The sequence below is a fragment of the Schistocerca serialis genome, chromosome 5 (assembly GCF_023864345.2).
Source record: "Schistocerca serialis cubense isolate TAMUIC-IGC-003099 chromosome 5, iqSchSeri2.2, whole genome shotgun sequence".
NCBI classification, from domain to species: domain Eukaryota; kingdom Metazoa; phylum Arthropoda; class Insecta; order Orthoptera; family Acrididae; genus Schistocerca; species Schistocerca serialis.
The window spans coordinates 333,103,044-333,125,486 of record NC_064642.1 but is presented as its reverse complement, the minus strand read 5'-3'; positions in this window follow the sequence as shown (position 1 = coordinate 333,125,486).

Below are 22,443 nucleotides of genomic sequence, written 5' to 3'. Positions count from 1 at the left end.
GTTTGCCGTGGCATACGGAGCTCCATCGCAGTCTTTAACACTGGTAGCATGCCGCGACAGCGTGGACGTGAACCGTATGTGCAGTTGACGGACTTTGAGCGAGGGCGTATAGTGGGCATGCGGGAGGCCGGGTGGACGTACCGCCGAATTGCTCAACACGTGGGGCGTGAGGTCTCCACAGTACATCGATGTTGTCGTAAGTGGTCGGCGGAAGGTGCACGTGCCCGTCGACCTGGGACCGGACCGCAGCGACGCACGGATGCACGCCAAGACCGTAGGATCCTACGCAGTGCCGTAGGGGACCGCACCGCCACTTCCCAGCAAATTAGGGACACTGTTGCTCCTGGGGTATCGGCGAGGACCATTCGCAACCGTCTCCATGAAGCTGGGCTACGGTCCCGCACACCGTTAGGCCGTCTTCTGCTCACGCCCCAACATCGTGCAGCCCGCCTCCAGTGGTGTCGCGACAGGCGAGAATGGAGGGACGAATGGAGACGTGTCGTCTTCAGCGATGAGAGTCGCTTCTGCCTTGGTGCCAATGATGGTCGTATGCGTGTTTGGCGCCGTGCAGGTGAGCGCCACAATCAGGACTGCATACGACCGAGGCACACAGGGCCAACACCCGGCATCATGGTGTGGGGAGCGATCTCCTACACTGGCCGTACACCACTGGTTATCGTCGAGGGGACACTGAATAGTGCACGGTACATCCAAACCGTCATCGAACCCATCGTTCTACCATTCCTAGACCGGCAAGGGAACTTGCTGTTCCAACAGGACAATGCACGTCCGCATGTATCCCGTGCCACCCAACGTGCTCTAGAAGGTGTAAGTCAACTACCCTGGCCAGCAAGATCTCCGGATCTGTCCCCCATTGAGCATGTTTGGGACTGGATGAAGCGTCATCTCACGCGGTCTGCACGTCCAGCACGAACGCTGGTCCAACTGAGGCGCCAGGTGGAAATGGCATGGCAAGCCGTTCCACAGGACTACATCCAGCATCTCTACGATCGTCTCCATGGGAGAATAGCAGCCTGCATTGCTGCGAAAGGTGGATATACACTGTACTAGTGCCCACATTGTGCATGCTCTGTTGCCTGTGTCTATGTGCCTGTGGTTCTGTCAGTGTGATCATGTGATGTATCTGACCCCAGGAATGTGTCAATAAAGTTTCCCCTTCCTGGGACAATGAATTCACGGTGTTCTTATTTCAATTTCCAGGAGTGTATATATAAAAAAGAGAATTTAAATAAAAATAAATAAATCAGTTTATATTTGGAAATTTATTTTAACATTGATCATTGAAATTTTAGCATATTAAACTTGATTCATAACTAAACTGGTGCCTTATTTAGGATTGTGAAAATGTGCGATTGTAATCTTACGGAACACATCAAATATGGAGCCAAGATTGGGAGACTGCATACAACACTGCATACATCAAATAACACACGAAGAACGTTGAAATATATGCAAGAGGAAATTAACCACAACCAACCGTCTCAATTTTCACACAAAGAAGTTACGTTCGTAGCACAATCCTGTCCGTCATGTAATTACCACACGCTGGTATACTAAATTGATACTAACTCTCTGTGAAATCTTCCCGAAAAGAATAGCTGAGGGCTACTTTGATGATTACACCACATCCTTCACGTGGTCAACTTGGTTTACACAAAGAGTGTAACTCCACAATGATTTTGATAATTAAAATAAATTCGATCGAAAAGCAATTTACAAAAGAAAAACCTCGAACTGGTTACTAACGTCTTACTATTAACCTGATGGGTCAAACAATTGTATAAGTACGTGGTACTGGTCTCACAAAGTACACCCCACGTGGGTTGAACATAAAGAAAAGTTTCTATATTGAAAAATATTGTCAAGACGAGACGTTATAATCTCACGCACATTCGCATTTAAGATTGATGATGTTAGTTAGAGTTACTGATCAACACGTGGTTCCACTTTACTCACAAAGTAGTGACAAAGCAACTACTGGAAGATATTCTGAGCTGTACACTCGAGTCACACTGCGTTGCAATTTAAGATAACATTAGATATTTTAGAGCTAAACCTGAAATAAAGGTGATTAAATTTTCAGTTAGGCTGAACTTAAGAAATCCATTGTCCTACGGACTTAGCAGAGACGCGCTTAGCCGGAGATCTTACCACTTCAGACGCTCGCCACGGACAGACTGACGTGGTCCCTTCCTGAGGGTGGCTCACAAATACAAACGGAAGTGGCCAGAGAGGCAGCTTCCTATACCAACATAACAAGGGATGCACAGGACCATACTAAGGATAGAAAAGTCTTTGCTTTTAGAAAGCGTAGCTACCTGTTCCGACGTTGGTCCTACTGTTCTCTAGCAGACAGGCTTGTCTGCTACCCTCAAGCATGCAACTAGAACTACATTTGCTCATTCATCCTCTCACACAGAAGGGAAGGGGGATGACAGTATCCTATCAAATACAGTACATAAAAGAAAGCGGAATTAGGTTCCGTATGAGACTGTGTGACATGAATTACATATAAACTGTGTTTTAAAGTGTAGTAGTGTGACAGATCGTTCTTGTATATGTGTAAAAGTAACACGTTCCACTACTCAGTCTCCTCCCAGATAGTCAGAAACACCACAGAAAATTTAGAAGTGGAATTTATGCCGTAAATGATACAGATTTAAGAAATTAATACGAAAGGAATGCAACAGAGACCTTTCATAACCCCAACGCTCTGGGAAAAGACTGTGCAGGGAATTTTCTAGCCATGCTAGGACATTCCCAAGCAGCCTTCTCACACCCAACGTAAACCAAAAATGTAAAGAAAAGGAAAACGGTCTCCAACTACTTGCTAAAACACAATAATTTCAACACATCTTTAGAATCTACCAATTTCAAAGAGAAAAAGAACACAATCTGTGACATCTATTTAAAAGATCGTGTAGACCTAATTTGGTCAGCAAGTAAAAACAATGTTCCCTGTGTCATTAATATGAAAACAATTTCTGGTTGTTACCCTTATGGAGTTCACCAGCATTTGCTCATTGCAAGAGCCAACTGATCACAGGAAAATTTATGACTGTTTATTAACAAGTAAAATTTATGAAAATAGCAAAGGTGGCACATCAATTAAAAAAACATGAAAATAATATCAGTATTATAAAGCAGAACATTGCAATGCACAATCCGCAAAGGCAAAAAAAAAGATACGAGAAAAAACATGTTTTACAAAGTGGTTATCGCAAGAAATTCTATATCCTATAAAACTAATAATTTGTAGAATTAAAATAACTTTGTGCCACTAATTTCATCAATCTACTATATGACAGTTAGTTAGCAAACAATGATCACTGTGTCATTACGCTGAAACTACAATTAATTATGTGATTGTTACCCTTATGGGGTTCCTCACTATAAATATGCCCCATGCAAAGGCTAATCGATCACAGTGCAATGAGAATAAATAGCTATCTGAGTGATAAACGAAGCAATGCCACAGGAATGAATTTACAAAACAAAATATCAAAAATCTAATACATCACACAAAAACAAACATTGATCAATAAAACAGCTCTGAAAGTACAATAGTCAACGTCTAAAAAAAAAAAAACAATAAATAAAACACCTGCAAAATACAAGAGTCAAAGTCTAAAAAAAAACAATAAATAGAACACCTGCAGAATACAAGAGTCAGTCTAATAAACACCAATAAATCGAACCCCTGCAAAACACACGAGTCAAAGTTTCTCTGACAGAAACACACGTATATGCATTGAACTAAGAACCGTATAATCACTGTTCACTGACACACTCAGTAGTTCCACTGTTCTGAGGCACAATATAAGGGGAAGGAGAGGGGGGGGGGGTTCGTCGCCGCAGCTGTCAGTAGGGATTTTTGTCCATCTGTTGCGTGCAATCCCGCCGTCTCTGCCCTCTCATGAAGTTTCTCTTGGTAGCCCGTGTCACGTACATCTCGATTTGGTTCCATGTTTGTGTTGTCAAATTCGTGCGGTATCCTCGTTTGACACGCCAGGTTGATATTCCTGGGCAAGGATGACACTTAATGGCTCTTCTTTGTGCCACCCTTAGCTACCAGCGAACATCGAACTATGATTTACTGTTGCTTGACAGTGGGCATCCGCCAGGAAATGTTGATAGGCGTCGTTGAAGTCTGCCATTTTCTCTGGACAGAATGTGTCAAAAGGCTCCATGCCCCTTGTGTTGTTACATTCTTGAGTTATCCTCAATTGGCTCGCCGGTTTGATATTCCTGGGCAAGGATGACACTTAATGGCTCTTCTTTGTGCCACCCTTAGCGACCAGAGAACATCGAACTACGATTTACTGTCGCTTGACAGTGGGCATCCGTCAGGAAATGTTGATAGGCGTCGTTGAAGTCTGCCATTTTCTCTGGACAGTACCTGTCAAAAGGCTCCACGCCCCTTTATCCCCTGTCTTCTGTCGTTTCACCGCGCCCGTCTCGCCACGGTCGCGTGCCTGTGGTTCGTTGCCAGCAGATGGATTTCCGCGCGGTGGACCGCTCGCCCATCTCAGGTCATCGCCTCCACGAAGGGTCGCACTGGTGCGGCCGCCCATTAGCTCCAGGTGCAAGGGAAAGTGTTTGTCGCGTGCCCTTCTTTTGTTGTCGACCGCGCTCCCGAAGTGGCCCGGTTGACAGTGTGTCCTGCTGGGAAACCCGCCTGTTTACAACTAGTCCTCCTCCTCGCTTCTCCCGCTGTCTCGTGAGAGTTTAGCCGGTTCGCTTTGACGTTCTCAACTGCATTCACAGAAATTGTTCATCATAGTTATGTGATTACAAAATGTCATACATAATACCACTTAGTATTGTCTTCCACAATTTTTAAGAACAAAAGTGAGACTTAATTTTTTTAAATAAAAAGTTAGATGAATCGACAATATAAAAATAAAAGTTAAATGACTTGACAATATAAAAAAATAAAAGTGAAATGAATTGAAAGTATAAAAATAAAAATTAAATGAACTGACAATATAATACCTAAATCCACATCACTAATGTGGTTCACTTGCGTTTTAATAAATCAAATGCTACTAATTAATTCACTAAAATGAATAGGATTATGCCTTGTGCAAGTATAGGTCAGGGCAGCATAGGGTTTACATGTTATTTACACACACACACACATGCACACCTGTTGTCTATACTACAAACTAACTACCCATAAACGTGTATTACTCAAAATTCTACTTCAATCCACTACTAGTTAAGCCAACAAGCTACTTCAATGCTACTTCAACACCGTGTTTATACCACTACAACATTGTTCTAATTCGTCCTCTTCTTGGCGCTCGCGGCATACGTCTTGTCACGTGATAAACATGGAGAAACGTTCCTTAAACATACATAGTAGAAAGAACGATGGTTATTTGCACGTCAAAACATTTATACCAGTTGACACACCTGATAAGAGGCTCGCAATTATACATTTATCATACTCACATATTCACACATAAAACAGCAAGAAAATTTCATCTAAAATTACGTTATCTCAAGAATTAATCATGCAGATGACTCTGAGAACGGTAAAAATATCTGCATCATACAGGTTACACTACATTTTCTTACCCATTTTGCTGCGATTTCGTTCCTTCTTTAAGTTACCTTTCGCTTCCAAATCAGTTATTTCGCCTGTGGTGGTTATTCTGGATTCATTTCTCATGAATGGCAAAATTGTGGTCTCCTCTATTCTGTAAAACAGTTTCATCTTAACATACTGAACTTACAACAGACACAAAAGATCCGAATCCTCCTGTAGTTTAAATGACAAATGTTTTGCTTCATCCTTATTACCTTAAACCAAGTTTTCCTTAGGTACCATAATCAAAATTATTTAATCTTCCTCTACCTTCAAGAGGGAAATTTCCTCAGTACAAATCATATAGGCTGCAATGCATCCCGCACCAGCGAAAACAGTAAGCTGTAATGCTCACAGCATCAGCAAAACACATAAACGTCACTTTTCTAGGACAAGTATTAACGCAGAATAATTTTTCAGGCTCTGGCTCAACATCAATCAAGACTACAAAAAGGATCCATATTTCTGTTCCATTCTTCATTTGCTGGAAAACTGCTCGTCGTTTGACTACCACAATAATATTTCAGGGCCACGTAAATTACACAAGCCACAATTCTTCTTTCACCTTGAAGGGAATCAATATACTGACGAAATCCACAGACAGCACCTTACCTACTCAGCTATAAAGAACAAAAAAAAGATTTATCATCAATATTAACATATTAGCGCATATTGGGAAGCCATTGGTTGAACAACCGTATTATCGCATCCTGTTTTCAAGATTCTAAACTTACTCATTGCTTTCTCAGAGTTCTCCTATCTTAAAATATTCATACAGCACGCATACTATAGTAAGAGATCCTCATTTATACTGACAGATATACAATAGTAATAGATAGATAGTAGCACTGAAAGCAGAAAATCGGAAACAAGGCTACTAACAGCTGGGAACCTGGGTTTGCCAGACCCATAATACCCACAGATCGGATATTCCCCTGAGTTTTGCATTAATTCAGCACAGATCTTGCTTCTCTCAGGAGCGACTCGTTTCAATTTACACAAAACAAACGTAAACAGCATTTCACTCGTTCACAAAGAAACCTTTTATCTTCACATTTGAACCAACCTAAATCCTAATTGCACAAGGAAAGAAAAAAACTACAAACATCACTTCAATCAATCACATAGAGACCTCTTTATCACTATTTTTACCAACATATTATTCAAAATGCATTTATCACAAATGTAAACTAATCAATTGTTTCTCTTCACCCTCATCTCTACCCCTCGCTGTCCTTTCTACTCAATGTATGGTTTTACGTTTGACACATGGTGTAGCCCTTTTGATTTCTTTGATCGAAGAGTTTCCACTTCTATGGCGTTTTCATGGGAAGTCTTCCTTATCCGATACGGGCCGTTAAAGACATTAAAAAATTTCTTGCAGACACCTGACCGTTTTTTAGATAGCTTGTGTGATCTGATAAGAACTTTTTGCCCTACATGAAACACTGTTTTTCTCACGTTTTTCTTATACGCCTTAACTCTGGCTTCTGCTGCACGCTTGATGTTGCGTAAAGCTAAGTCAACAATTGCGTTCCGGCGTAGTCTCGGCTCTAGTGGCCAAGGCACCACCTCTTTGGTTTTGCTCGGAGGCTCCTTGTTTTTTAGCACAGTGATTGGCGGATGCTTTGTTGACGTATTAGGCAACTCATTAATTATGTTCTGAAATCCTTTTAGGTGTACGTCCCACGATCGGTGATCACGACTGCAGTATAACCTACATAATTTTCCTAATTCACGCATAATACGCTCACTGGGGTTCCAGCTGGGGTGAAATATATATATATATATATATATATATATATATATATATATATATATATATATATATATATATATAGGTTTAATTTTTCTCCTTCGAAGCATCCGCTGCCAGTATTGCGATCTAAATTGTGGTCCATTATCCGAGATAACCCTTTTCACGCTCCCAACTTCATGCAGAAACTGCTTTGCAAATGCAGTTGCCACTGCCCTTCCTGTGGCTCGCTTCAACGGAGTCAGGCACGCAAACTTTGAGGTTAGCTCCTCCGCTACGAAAACATATGCAAAACCTGCTTTAGATAGTATTAGTGGCCCAAATAGATCCACGGCTGTGAGGTCACAAAGTTTGCTTGGTATTATCGGGTGCAATGATGCAGCATAAGTCACTGTGGCCGCCTTTCCTCGCTGACAAGGTCCGCACACTCTAAGTACACAACGAATACGCCGTAGCATGTTATTAAAATAGCATGTCTCTTTCACAACATTTCTGTGCTCCGAAGTGACCATAACTCAAATGTATGTACCATATAATTTTGTTTACGAGTTCCTCCGGAATCACCAACACCCATCTGGAGTCGTCCGGGGCTCGTTTCTTGAAGAGTATTCTGTTGCGCACTAAGTAGTACTGGCGTATTCCTACATTCTCCTTGTCCTCCCACTTCTTCTTTATATCTTTCAATACTGCGGCCTTATCCTGTTCGTCCGCTATACTCCCTAAAGAGGTGGTAACAAAATTCTCGAACGCTACATTCTGTAAGTATAGGATGCTAAAATTATTTTCACCGAGTTCCCCTTCTTCTGTGTGAACCAAACCTATAGGAATGCGCGATAAAGCGTCAGCAATTACATTTTTCTGTCCCGGAATGTATTCTACAGTAAAATTATATTCCTGTAGGTATAGTGCCCAGCGTTCTAGTCTCCCATGCGTGATTTTTGTGCTCATAAGAAACTGGAGTGCACGATGGTCAGTGTACACCCTGGTGGTCCTCCCAAATAAGAAATACCTAAATTTTGAAAATGCCCAAACTATCGCCAGTGCTTCGAGTTCCGTCACGGAATAATTTTTTTCACATCGAGAGAGCAACTTGCTCCCAAACAAGATTGTTTTCCAAGTTGTAATATCATCCTTTCCTTCCGTTTGAAACAGTACCGCACCTAATCCTGACAAGGAACTGTCCGTCATTAAACAGAATTCTTGTGTCAGGTCGGGATGCACGAGGATGAGAGCCTCTTCCAATGCCTTTTTCAATTTATAAAATTCATCCTGTGCCTCTTGATCACAGACCCACAAAGCGTTCTTCCCTGTTAGTCCACATAGACGGGGTGCACCAAGTACACTAAAATTTATAAATCGCTTATAAAAACTACACAGGCCTAAGGATGCTCGCAACTGTTTTTTATTTTTCGGCATTGCACACTCCGCTATCGCCGCAATTTTCTCCGGGTCAGGTTGTATTCCATTTGCTGAGACAATATGGCCTAAGAATTTTATGCTCTCTCGTCCGAACCGTGACTTATCTAAAATGACTGTTACACCTGCCTTCTCAAAAATATCCAGAAGTCTGTTCAGAACGTCATCATGATCCTCCCACGACTTTTCCGCAATTAATATGTCATCCACGTAAATTGTCACTCGCTGTTTCAAATCATCAGGCAAAATGCTATTTAATCCCCTTATAAAAGCAGCTGATGAGACGTTTAGTACGAACGGGAGACGCCGGAATTGGAAACAATTTCCAAAACACAGAAACGCTGTATATAATCTGCAAGATGGGTGTAGCACGATTTGCCAAAAACTCGAACGGAGGTGACAGATGATAGTACCTTTACCCCGTGGAAACGTTGTAAGAGTTCCTCAAGGCTCTCAGGCCTGTCCGTTTCCGACATAATAATTGTGTTTATCTGTCACGCGTCTAGCACCAAACGAACTGAGTTGTCGCGTTTTGGTACGACAAGCAAGGGTGATTTGTACGAGCTTACTGCCCGCTCAATTATTCCTTGTTCTAACATCTTGCTTATTTCCTTCTCCACCTGGGCTTTACACGCTACGGGAATAGGGTATGGTCTAACAAAAAACTTCTGATGGTCACGTACTCTGACTTGGTAAGTAAAACCCTTAATCGCCCCCGGAGTCTCAGAAAATACCCGTTCATGATTCCTAAGTAGGCAATACAATTTCTCCTTTTCCCTGTCTGTGGTTCCGACACCCGCGATGCTCTTTCTCAGTGCATCAGCAAAAACGACATCTTACCCCTGCTCACCAGACGTAGAGCACGACTCACTTACATAGTTCACGAGTAGCTACAGTCTGGGTTGCGACTCGGTTTGAGCTTGAAATTTTAGGCAACTAATTTCTGACTCGGCACGTAATATGCATTCATCAAATACTAAATTAATTGGCTGATCCCCAACTTGAACTGTCATTACTCCTCCACCCATGTCAATTACTGCATGGTGGGCATTCATGAAGTCATTTCCTAAAATCATTGCCACATTCAGCATTGAGAGCACAAAGAAGTTGTACTCAAACTCTCTTCCCTAGCAGGTAAAATTAAGCCGAGTCTGCCTTCGGATTTCTACGCTTTTACCATAGATTGCGCCCTTCACCTTTATTCTTCGCACTTGAAAAACGGGCCAAGTCCCAGTCCCTTCGCATTTTTGAAATGCTGCCTCGCTCACTATCGAGAAAGGGCTTCCAGTATCAATGACACACTTAAAACGTATTTCGTTTACTGCAACTGTCACGACTGGATTTATTCCCGAAATTTTAGCACGTTGTTTCCTGCAACAAATCCTCTCTCATATCTTCCCTCTCATATATCGTATGCACTCCTTTGCCATGTCGCTCATTTGTTCCGATTGGGCGCCTTCTGCGCTGATCGTTTGTCATTGCCGGCTTTGTTCATTTCCATTTGCTGGATTATGTCTAGGGTTAGCCGGCCGAATTTCAACATCATGAGGTGCTCCGCCTACAGTCCTATTCCCACCGTGTTCACCGTAGTATCGATTCTGGTTGCCGTAACTGTTGCGTTCACGATCCTGTCCACGTCCTCGATCATTTCCGTTGTTCCACCTGTGTTCGCGACTGTTACCCCAGTTTCTATACGGCCGGTCCCGATTATTGTTCCGTTCGCGTCGTGACGACCAGTAGTACTACGGCCACGACTGCGATCGCGCTGCTGTGCCCCGTAATAATTTTGTGCCTGATTAGGCGGGCATTCTCCTGTGTTGTATTCCAACTCTTGGAGAAGTGTCTTAAACGTTTCCACGTCCTCTTTGCATCGTCCCGCAAGAATGATGTGGCGCAAGTGCATCGGCAATTTGGTGATGCATATCCTAATTAGTTCCGCAGGCCCGTACGGATCGTATAAAAATTGATTTGCCTGCAGCATGTGGTCGAATAGGCGTGCTGGGCTGCCAAAACCAGACTGGTTCAAATTTGGCAGCATAATTATGCCATGCATGACCCTATCTTGTGCCGCTTCCGACCAATAGGCGGACAGAAAGGCTCCGGAGTGGAGTTGCAGTGACGCGCTGCCGACCTCATGCCAATCGCCGGTTCGCCTTCCAAATAGCCACACATATATTCTATCTTATGTGAACTTTCCCAGTCGGGGGGAAGACAAAACTCAAATTGCTCGAGCCATGCTCGTGGATGTATTCCTTTTTGCGAATTTCGAAATATCTCAAACTTTCTCACCGTAAGGAAATGTTTGAAATCAAATCCCTGCATTTCCTCCTGGCGAGACCCTTGAATGTTTCTATTTTTCTCATGTCTGCCCCTCAAAATACATTCTTCCCTGTCGTCAAAATCTCCCTTGTGGCCAGAGTCCCTCTCTGCACTGTTCGTACGGCTATTTTTAGTGCTATTGGCGAGTTCGGAATCACACCCAATGCGGCTTTCCAGATGCGCCACGCGTTCTTGTAATTCGCCTGTTACAGTTTTGTGCCGCCTGTTCACTTCGAACTGTCCCTTCTGAAATCTAAGAAGCGAACGCACTTCTTCGGTCTCTGCGACCGCTACCTGTGTAGTATTGTTATCGCTCTCCGTCACCTTCATCGTGCCTACGATGTCCGCTAATGCCGCAATCTTATCATGTATTTGTCTGTTGTCCTCCACCCCAGTCTGCTTCAATTGTTGTACTTGCTGTTGGAGTACGTGAATCGCTTGACTGTTGTCCGCTCTGTGTTACTAACAGACGCCTCCTGGACCCTCGAGAGTACCTGCTGGCGTTCCCTTTGGCATTCTTCTCTCAGCGCTTGGAAATTCCTAAGTAGCTGTTCTTCGCTCTCTTTCGATTCTGCATCGTGACTCCGCTTGCCCTGTTCTAAGGCTTGCAGACGGTCATCGATTTGTTCAAATGTACGGCCTAATTCTTTCATAATATCGCTTTTTATTTCACTTGCCAAATTGTTTATTCTTTGTGAGATATCATCGGACACTCTCTGCATCGACTTGTCGACTTTATTTGTCTGCTGGATTAGATTTTCGTCTATCTGTTCGCCTAGATCGCGGATCGATTTTTCAGATTTCTGCGTCATTTGTTCGCCTAGCTCTCGGATCGATTTTTCGGATGATTCTTTTTGTTCTCGGAACGATTTTTCTGATTTCTCTGCGTTTTCTTTATTTTGATGCAATAAGGCTTTTATGAGTACTGCCAAATCAATTTGGTTAGTTGGAGGCAAATTAATGTCTGGCTCTGCTGTGAGCCCGTTCGTCCTGTTTTGCATTTCCTCTGAAGAATTCCCTGTTGCATTTTCGGAACCGTCCGACGTGTTAATATTCGAAATCAAATTATCCCCTTGGTCCATGTTGCTTAAGCTGTTGGACCGCCTACTTTTAGCATGGTTACGTGTCTGCATTAGTTCAATTTATACCCGGTACGCAACACACTAATCAGAATAAATGTATCCCCCAAAAATTACGACAGTCACACGAAAGGTACCCAACTTAGTACGCACTTTTTCACACGCAAAACAAATTTATATCTTTGATCGAAGTCAGTGCAATTTACAGGCGAGAAAAAAACACATACATATAAAACACACAAATATAGAAATCAAAACAAGACAAACAACACAACGCCACTCAACAATGCCTTGAATCTTTTGAAAGTCTGCTCAGAAACAACGCAGAAGTTGTCTGAGCGCTACAGGGGAAAAAAATTAAGATTTTACAACGCTTGCAATCTAACGTTTCAGAGATTCCAGAGTCTAGCGGAATCACAGAACAGGGTCGCCATGTGTACTGTTGTTGCTTTAATTTGATCTGAAACCGGTGCTGATAGGCAATAAAAGCGGGTTAAAAGCTGTGAGCTGTCTGGGGAAGTTAACCTTTCATTACTGCGCAACTGTTTCACCAGGTATCCAGTCTAGCTTACCAAATTCCCAACCAGACTAACATTAATTATAATCTTTTAATAGTCATACGATAACCGGTGATATATATATATATATGTATATAAAAGAGAATTTAAATAAAAATAAACAAATCAGATTATATTTGGAAATTGATTTTAACATTGATCATTGAAATTTCAGCATATTAAACTTGATTCATAACTAAACTGGTGCCTTATTTAGGATTGTGAAAATGTGAAATTGTAATCTTACAGAACACATCAAATATGGAGCCAAGATTGGGAGACTGCATACAACACTGCATTCATAAACTAACACACGAAGAACGTTGAAACATATGCAAGAGGAAATTAACCACAACCAACCGATTCAATTTTCACACAAAGAAGTTACGTTCGTAGCACAATCCTGACCGTCATGTAATTACCACACACTGGTATACTAAATTCATACTAACTCTCTGTGAAATCTTCCCGAAAAGAATAGCTGAGGGCTACTTTGATGATTACACCACATGCTTCACGTGGTCAACTTGGTTTACACAAAGAGTGTAACTCCACAATAATTTTGATAATTAAAATAAATTCGATCGAAAAGCAATTTACGAAAGAAAAACCTCGAACTGGTTACTAACGTCTTACTATTAACCTAATGGGTCAAACAATTGTATAAGCACATGGTACTGGTCTCACAAAGTACACCCCACGTGGGTTGAACATAAAGAAAAGTTGCTATATGGAAAAATATTGTCAAGACGAGACGTTATAATCTCACGCACATTCGCACTTAAGATTGATGATGTTAGTTAGAGTTACTGATCAACACGTGGTTCCACTTTACTCACAAAGTAGTGACAAAGCAACTACTGGACGGTATTCTGAACTGTACACTGGAATCACACTGCGTTGCAATTTAAGATAACATTAGATATTTTAGAGCTAAACCTGAAATAAAGGTGATTAAATTTTCAGTTAGGCTGAACTTAAGATATCCATTGTCCTACGGACTTAGCAGAGACGCGCTTAGCCGGAGATCTTAGCACTTCAGACGCTCGCCTCGGACAGACTGACGTGGTGCCTTCCTGAGGGTGGCTCACAAATACAAACGGAAGTGGCCAGAGAGGCAGCTTCCTATACGAACATGACAAGGGACAGACAGGACCATACTAAGGATAGAAACGTCTTTGCTTTTAGAAAGCGTAGCTACCTGTTCCGACGTTAGTCCTACTGTTCTCTAGCAGACAGACTTGTCTGCTACCCTCAAGCATGCAACTAGAAATACATTTGCTCATTCATCCTCTCACACAGAAGGGAAGGGGGATGACAGTATCTTATCATATACAGTATATAAAAGAAAGCGGATGTAAGTTCCGTATGAGACACACACACACACACACACACACACACACACACGCAAACACAACTCACACACACATGACTGCAGTCTCAGGCAACTGTAGCCACACTTCCCTTTTCTTTCTTTTTCATAATATTGTTACATTCCTTCCTTGATTTTCCATTGTTGTGTGTGTAAAATATGTAACAGGATAGACTAACAATAAACATCATTTAGGGTAGACAGCACAACACGAATTACATAGCGTAAGGTGAGTAATGCTGTATAGCAAATTGAATATATATATATATATATATATATATATATATATATATATATATATATTGTTGCTGATACCTGTCTTGGGAGTAAAAAAAATTCAACTAGTGCTGTAATTTGTTTCAAACTAATTACTACAGTTGTGGACGCTCTAAACCATCGTATTCCGCATGTTGAAATAAAAATAAATGACATACAGCATCTGAAACTTTTCAAATCCTGTTTAATTCTCTGTATTTACTGAGTGTCCAGGTTAGAATCTCAGGCAACCACAAATGTTTATGTGTTCAGTATTTTGATTAGCGGAAAAACATTAATTATGGGCCAGCGTATGTTGTGCTGATCAAGAGGAACTAGGAACTCTTTCAGAGCCAACAGATAGCAAGACAGCAACAGAGATGTGATTGCAGGTGGGAAATACCTATATGCCAATTCACCATGTTTCATTAACCTTTTTATGTCACTTAACCGCTTAAGTACTTATTTAGCACGTATGCTACATCCAGTGTTTACTTCTAGGTCAGGGAATAATATAAACTGGCTGTGCCTGATTGTAGCGTATACTTTACGCCATGTGCTTCCTGTGCATCACTTGTTTTCCTTTCTGTCTGTTCCCAGTAGATGGCAGCATCTGCCAGAACAAAGCTGTTTATCAGAATGTCAACGTAACTTCCAGAAGAAAATGTAACTTCTGCTTGTTTTTAGTAACCTTGAAGTAGAATGTGTGTGTAATATGTATTGAATCCTACGCCACCAAATAACTGACAGTTTATTTCAGTGCAACACTATATATTCTTTCATGTAGCTATGCAGATCTACACTTCATATCCCAGTGGCATTGTTTACATAATGTTCAGGTGTTGGTTCAAATAGATCTGAGCACTATGGGACTTAACTTCTGAGGTCATCCGTCCCCTAGAACTTAGAACTACATAAAGCTAACTAGCCTAAGGACGTTACAAACATCCATGGCCGAGGCAGGATTCGAACCAGCGACCGTGGCGGTTGCGCGGTTCCATAATGTAGCGCCTAGAACCGCTCGGCCACTCCGACCGGCGTTTAGATGTATAATACAGAGTTTTCTGGGTACTGCACAAATTTCAATTATTTGCTAACAGAAACAGTATTCACTTTGAACAAATTTTACTTCGGTATTTTGGTCTTTTCTGTCCCAGGAGTGCATTGGCAACCAGTATAAACTTTCCATTCATCTGTTCAAAATGGTTCAAATGGCTCTGAGCACTATGCGACTCAACATCTGGGGTCATCGGTCATCTAGAACTTAGAACTACTTAAACCTAACTTACCTAAGGACACCACACACATCCATGCCCGAGGCATGATTCGAACCTGCGACCGTAGCAGTCAATCGGTTCCAGACTGAAGTGCCCAGACTCGCACGGCCACCACGGCCGGCCATTCATCTGTACCGTCATGCAAAGGCAAATCGCTGTTTAACATTATTTGCTTCAGTTTTTTCCATGCTACTCTAATAAACGTTTGGTCGAACAGGAAACGTTATTAGCGAAAATGTTGATGAGTTCTTGTACGCTTTACTTCAAATAATTACATGATACTCTAATAAACGATACACGAGGTCTATTCAAAAAATTACGGAACATTCGTAATTTCGCGCCAATGGTGTCTTGGAGCGAAATGCGGTTGTCATTCCTGTCCCTGAATACGCCTGTGTTTAATGTGTAACTGCCTGAAGTTTCATTTTCGTATGTCTGATACTTATTGTTCAGTGCTGTATTGAACAGAATGTTTTGTCGCACAGTTTGCGAATTTCCAGATGGCAGCCTTAGAGGAACGAAGTGTCTGCATTAAATTTTGCGTGAAACTTACGAAAACCTTTACAGAGAAACACCAAATGATGCAGAAAACCTACTGTGCTTAAGCTGTACACGGTGCTACGAATGATTCACACGGTTTCGAAATGGTCGGACGGAAGTTAAAGATGACCCTCGTTCAGGACGTCCTTCGACGTCTACCAACGACACTCGTGTCAGGAACTTCAATGAAATTGTGCATGCCAATCGAAGACTGACTGTCCGCGGTATAGCCGAAGAATGTAACATTTCAGTTGCGTCGCCCGCATCTCGTGGTCATGCGGTAGCGTTCTCGCTTCCCATGCCCGGGTTCCCGGGTTCGATTCCCGGCGGGGTCAGGGATTTTCTCTGCCTCGTGATGGCTGGGTGTTGTGTGCTGTCCTTAGGTTAGTTAGGTTTAAGTAGTTCTAAGTTCTAGGGGACTGATGACCATAGATGTTAAGTCCCATAGTGCTCAGAGCCATTTCAGTTGCGTCATGTCATGAAACTATGACACAGCACCTTGGAACGCATCGTGTTGCCGCCAAGTTCGTCCCACGGTTCATGAGCCAAGACCAGAAAGACCTTCGCCTCGCAATCTGTGAAGAGCTTTTGGATCGCGCAAATAAGAACTAGATGTTCCTTAAGAGAACAGTAACTGGTGATGTGACGTGGGTGTACGGTTATGATGTTGAGACCAGGGTCATTCTTTACACTGGGTCGGGGAAGTTTGTCCAAGATAAAAAAATAAAAATGAAAAAAAAAAATACTCATCAGCTCAAGCCAAATGTCAAAGTCATGCTGATAGTTTTCCTTGACTTTGCAGTATTAGTTCATCATGAATTCGTGCCACAGATACAAACTGTTAATCGATGGTTCTATTGGGACGTGCTGCTACGCTTGCGAGAAAATATAAAAAGGAAACGCACTGAAATTTGGCGAGACAATTCATGGCTCTAGCATCACGATAACACACCCGCTCATTCATCCCTGTTTGGTGCGTGACTATCGTATAAAAAATGAAATCGCTGTGCTGTCTCATCCTCCGTACACTCCAGACCTGGCCCTTGCGAAATTATATTTCCAAAGTTGAAACCCCAGCAGCGTGGGGTAGACGCGTCGTCTTGGGCGCCTTGTCACGGTCCGCGCGACTCCCGCTGTCGGAGGTTGGAGTCCTCCCTCGGGCATTGGTGTGTATTGACCTTAGTGTAAGTTAGTTCAAAAAATGTCTGGGAATTCTTATGGGACTTGGCTGTTAAGGTCATCAGTCTCTAAGCTTACACACTGCTTAACCTAAATTATCCTTAGGACAAACACACACACTCATGCCCAAGGGAGGACTCGAACCTCCGCCGGGACCAGCCGCACAGACCATGAGTGCAGCGCCCAAGGCCGCTCGGCTAATCCCGCGCGGCAGTGTAAGTTAGTTTAAGTTACATTAAGTTCTGCGTAGGAACCGATGACCCCAGCAGTTTTGTCCCATAAGACCTTACCACAAATTTCCAACTTTTGAAATCACTGTCGAGAAGATGAAGATTTGCAAACGTTGTACGAGATGAAAGAAAATTCGCAGACGGCGCTTCGCGCGATCCATCAAGAGGCGTAACAAGTCTGCTTCCGGAAGTGGAAACGGCGTTGGAAGCGGTGTCTTCATTGTGGAGAAGAGTATTTCGTAGGAGACCATAAGCAAAAGGTACGCGCAGAAAAATTTCGTGGCCAGAGCACCGAAATTTTTTGAACTGATCTCTATTTTAAAATAAATATATTGTATAATAAATATAGTATATAATAATATACAGGGTGTTACAAAATGGTACGGCCAAACTTTCTGGAAACATTCCTCGCACACAAATAAAGAAAAGATGTTATGTGGATATGTGTCCGGAAACGCTTAATTTCCATGTTAGAGCTCATTTTAGTTTCGTCAGTATGTACTGTACTTCCTCGATTCACCGCCATGATTTCATACGGGATACTCTACCTGTGCTGCTAGAACATGTGCCTTTACAAGTACGACACAACATGTGGTACATGCACGATGGGGCTCCTGCACATTTCAGTCGAAGTGTTCGTACGCTTCTCGACAACAGATTCGGTGGCCGATGGATTGGTAGAGGCGGCCCAATTGCAAGGCCTCCACCCACTCCTGACCTCAACGCTCTTGACTTTCATTTATGGGGGCATTTGAAAGCTCTTGTCTACGCAACCCCGGTACCAAACGTAGAGACTCTTCGTGCTCGTATTGTGGACGGCTGTGATACAATACGCCATTCTCCAGGGCTGCATCAGTGCATCAGGGATTCCATGCGACGGAGGGTGCATGCATGTATCCTCTCTGACGGAGGACATTTTGAACATTTCCTGTAACAAAGTGTTTGAGGTCCAGCTGGTGCGTTCTGTTGCTGTGTGTTTCCATTCCATGATTAATGTGATTTGAAGAGAAGTAATAAAATGAGCTCTAACATGGGAAGTAAGCATTTCCGGACACATGTCCACATAACATATTTTCTTTCTTTGTGTGTGAGGAATGTTTCCTGAAAGTTTGGCCGTACCTTTTTGTAACACCCTGTATGTAATATATAAAGGGGAAGGGTTGTTGCCATAAATCTTGAAAAGTTCTTGAGCGATTTATTTCAATTGTTTCACGATACTCTAATGAGTTTTCGACGGACTTTTGACAGATTTACTTCAAATTTTTTACACAATCTCTAATAGCTATTCAGACGGGGATAAAAGATATATGTTTTTTGAAACAACAATGTACAGTTTTTCTGTTAAAACCCACAGGAGAAACAAAATGCTATGCTGTGGTCCGCTATGAAAACGTGCGATTTGGTTTACTTCTTACAGTTTTGACTACGGTGGTAGGGGATTTACCATTACGTAAATTGTTTCTCCCATACATGTTGTTTCACATTATGTATATTTTTAAATAAAAATTGTGTACACAGTACTGCTCCGTTTTGTTTTCTTCCTCGCAGCCAGTTTTCACAGAGAACAGAGTAGTTTATTTATGGCTCACTGGCTTATGAATAGAATACTGCTATGGAATCAGAATTTGCAATAACAACAAACAAGGCTCAACGCCAGAGCGAGGGGGAAAGAGGAGATGACCAGAGAGTGGGGGGGGGGGGGAGGGGAGGTTCATAGGGAGGGGGAAGGTAGGAGATGGGCAAAGGTGGCGGTGAGGGGTGATCAGAGAGAGGGGGAAGGAGGAGGATGAGACGGATAGTGAGCGGGCAAGGAGGAGATGGACAGTGAGAGGGGTGAGAAGAAGATTAGAATGTATATCCAGTTCCCATACATATTCAGCAATTGCGAAACACTGCTAAGTTCGCTAATAAAGTGTAAGCTGAGAGCTGGGGAGGTTAAGGTGGCGGTCAAAGTAGAAGATTCGTATAGTTTCTTAATGTTTTATTCAGGATAAGGCAGGAGGCCTTACCGTCTGTTGGGCTGTATACACACGGCACGCAGTCTTCAGCGCCGCCAAAGACTGTCGGAGACGGGTAGGCACCGCTCTGCAGAGACACACGTGCGTGGTGTGCGCGGTGCAGTGCGGTGCTTGTGTGTGTGCGTGGCCGCCGCCTGCTATTGGCCGGATGATTTACATGCTGGAGGCGGCGGCAGAGTACAACATAAATAAGGTTAGAAGGGCTCATTTCGGGCGGGCCCGGCGCGCCTGATGGTTGCAGGGGCGCCCGCTCGTAAAACCGCCGTAAATCTGAGCTTGTGTAGCCGAGCTGTGAATGGCCGGCCGAGCCGCACCACACATAAAACACACACACACACGCTGCTAGCCCCGTGCTGACCGGCGCCGTTGCCAGGTCGGACGGTCTCTGCCTCAGCCAACCCCCCCCCCCCCCCCCCCACCACCCTCAACGATCGGGCCTCGCCCGCTCGACGTCCTTCTTCCCCAGGGCTCGCGCCAGCTCCACGGGCGGATTAATTTTTCAAAAGAATGGCCCGCACCCTGACCTGCGCGAGGCGTATCACCCAGCCGGCCGTTAAGACACCGCGTTTAGCGTCGAAGCAGACGCCACTTTCCTCGCCCGCGCCGCCAGTGCGGATTTCTTGGTAGGAGCCGTCAGCTGTGTGCGTGTGTGTGTGTGTGTGTGTGTGTGTGCGTGTGTATCGGCGGCTCCCGACTTTTACAGACTTTCTGGTCGCGCTCCTTACCGCACGGTGATGCCTATTGGCGAACTCTGGTAATTGGTCGTAGGTACCCGTTGGCGTTCGGGACGTAAATTTTTGCCGACGCGGAGCTATGTGCCACATACCAACTTTTTATTACCAGGGCAGCTTACCGCTTATTGACTCCATCTGAGTTGGAACATGTAACTTCACGGACTCTTAACGACGGAAACCGTTTACAAGTTATGAGTGCTACGTGGCTCCGTCAGGCATAGAGCTTGTTTCAGGTAATCAGAACATTAAAATTTAATCTAGTAACAAAGGGATTTTATTCAGCCTCCAGTAAGATCGGAATCTGAGCCGAATTTTAAAAAAGCAAAGCGCCTGTGTACAGATACTACATGCATATACTGTATACTAGTGACCCGAAGCAACATGATCACTTGCAAATTTTGATGGAAGAAATTTCCGACTGCTGCTGCATTGCGCTTTGAAATGACTCTGTGACAATTTGTGCTTGGTCAGGGCTCGAACCAGGATTTCCCGCTGTAGAGGTGTGGTAGCCTTAACCGCTTATATTATCATCCACGTGTGGTGCCAATAGGACCATGCGTGGTATAATCCATCACTGTCGCTCTTGATGGTTGTTCTTCCTTTGTGTCCAAATTTGTGTCATCCTTTCCTAATGAAGTCTGTTTATTTCAGCAGACCACAGTATTCCAGTCCGTTTTCTGACTTCTCTCAGACCAAATTTCCAACCAAACATCTTTTGTCTGAATGTTTTTCTATCCATAACGTCTGCCTGAGTTATACTGGCTATTTTAAGAGCCTCCTTGACCACAGCGATGCACTTAACTGGCTAAGTTGTGGCCTTACTTCTGTTTGCGTAGAATTTGTTTGTCAAGTGAGTTTAATGTTCCCAAAAAAATTAAGTCTTCGTTTTCTCATGTCACTATGTATGTCCGTGTATTCTTTAATTTCATTATTACTTCTCAGACTACCAATTTCTCCACCATTAATTTTGGTGCCTAATATTTTCAAACAATGTTTCTTTCTTTCTTTTGAATTTCTTCAGTATTTCTGTTCCATAAAGACAATCAGGTTTGATTACAGTGCTGTAATGCCGAAGTTTACTGAATGTAGAAAGTGATTTTTTATTACAAATATTTTGTGTTAACCTGAACGCAATGGCCACTTTTTGACAGCAGTCTTTGTTTGCTGCTTTTTCCAGGGCGTTTCTTGTTGCATGATTTCCCCCAAATATTTAAACTGAGAAGCCCTTTTTATTTTTCCTTACTTCGAGCTCAAAAAGTTTGGTACTTGTTTTTTGCATTACATATATTCCATTTTTTCGAATGACATTTGCAGTCCTACATTTTCCGCAACTTCTTCAAGAATTTCAGTTTGTTCTTGAGCTGTGATAATATCCCTAGCTAAAATTACCATATCATCTGCAAAGGCAATCTACTATAATATTACTTCTACATAACTCGACTGATTGATCTTTATTTTGACTCTACTTCTGCTCTCGCCATTCTGTAATTACCTTTTCAAAAATGGTTCAAATGGCTCTGAGCACTATGGGACTTAACTTCTGAGGTCATCAGTCCCCTAGAACTTAGAACTACTTAAACCTAACTAACCTAAGGACATGACACACATCCATGCCCGAGGCAGGATTCGAACCTGCGACCGTAGCGGTCGTGCGGTTCCAGACTGTAGCGCCTAGAGCCGCTCGGCCACTCCGGCCGGCTTACCTTTTCCAAAACACAGTTAAACAGTAATGGGGAAAGTCCGCCTCCCTGTCTAACACCAGTCTTTATATTAAATGGTTCACAAATATCCCCCATTATTTAACTTTAGAGCTAGTGTCAGTTAACGTCGCCTTAACCGCTTTTGCATAATTCATGTTCCACACATTTTTTTTATACAGATGCGTTTAGTTACAATTCTATTGACAGTACAACATTTCTTAGTAAGGGTAAAAATGTACAATAGGCTCATTCAAGCTCTGGTAACATTATCAAAGGAACAAACAATAGAGATTAACATGAGAACGCCCTCCTGGCGAGACGGAAGAAAACGGCGACCACTTATCAACCGTTCTGCTATTCGAGCACGTCTCCCGTCCGACCGAAATCTTCATCTGTC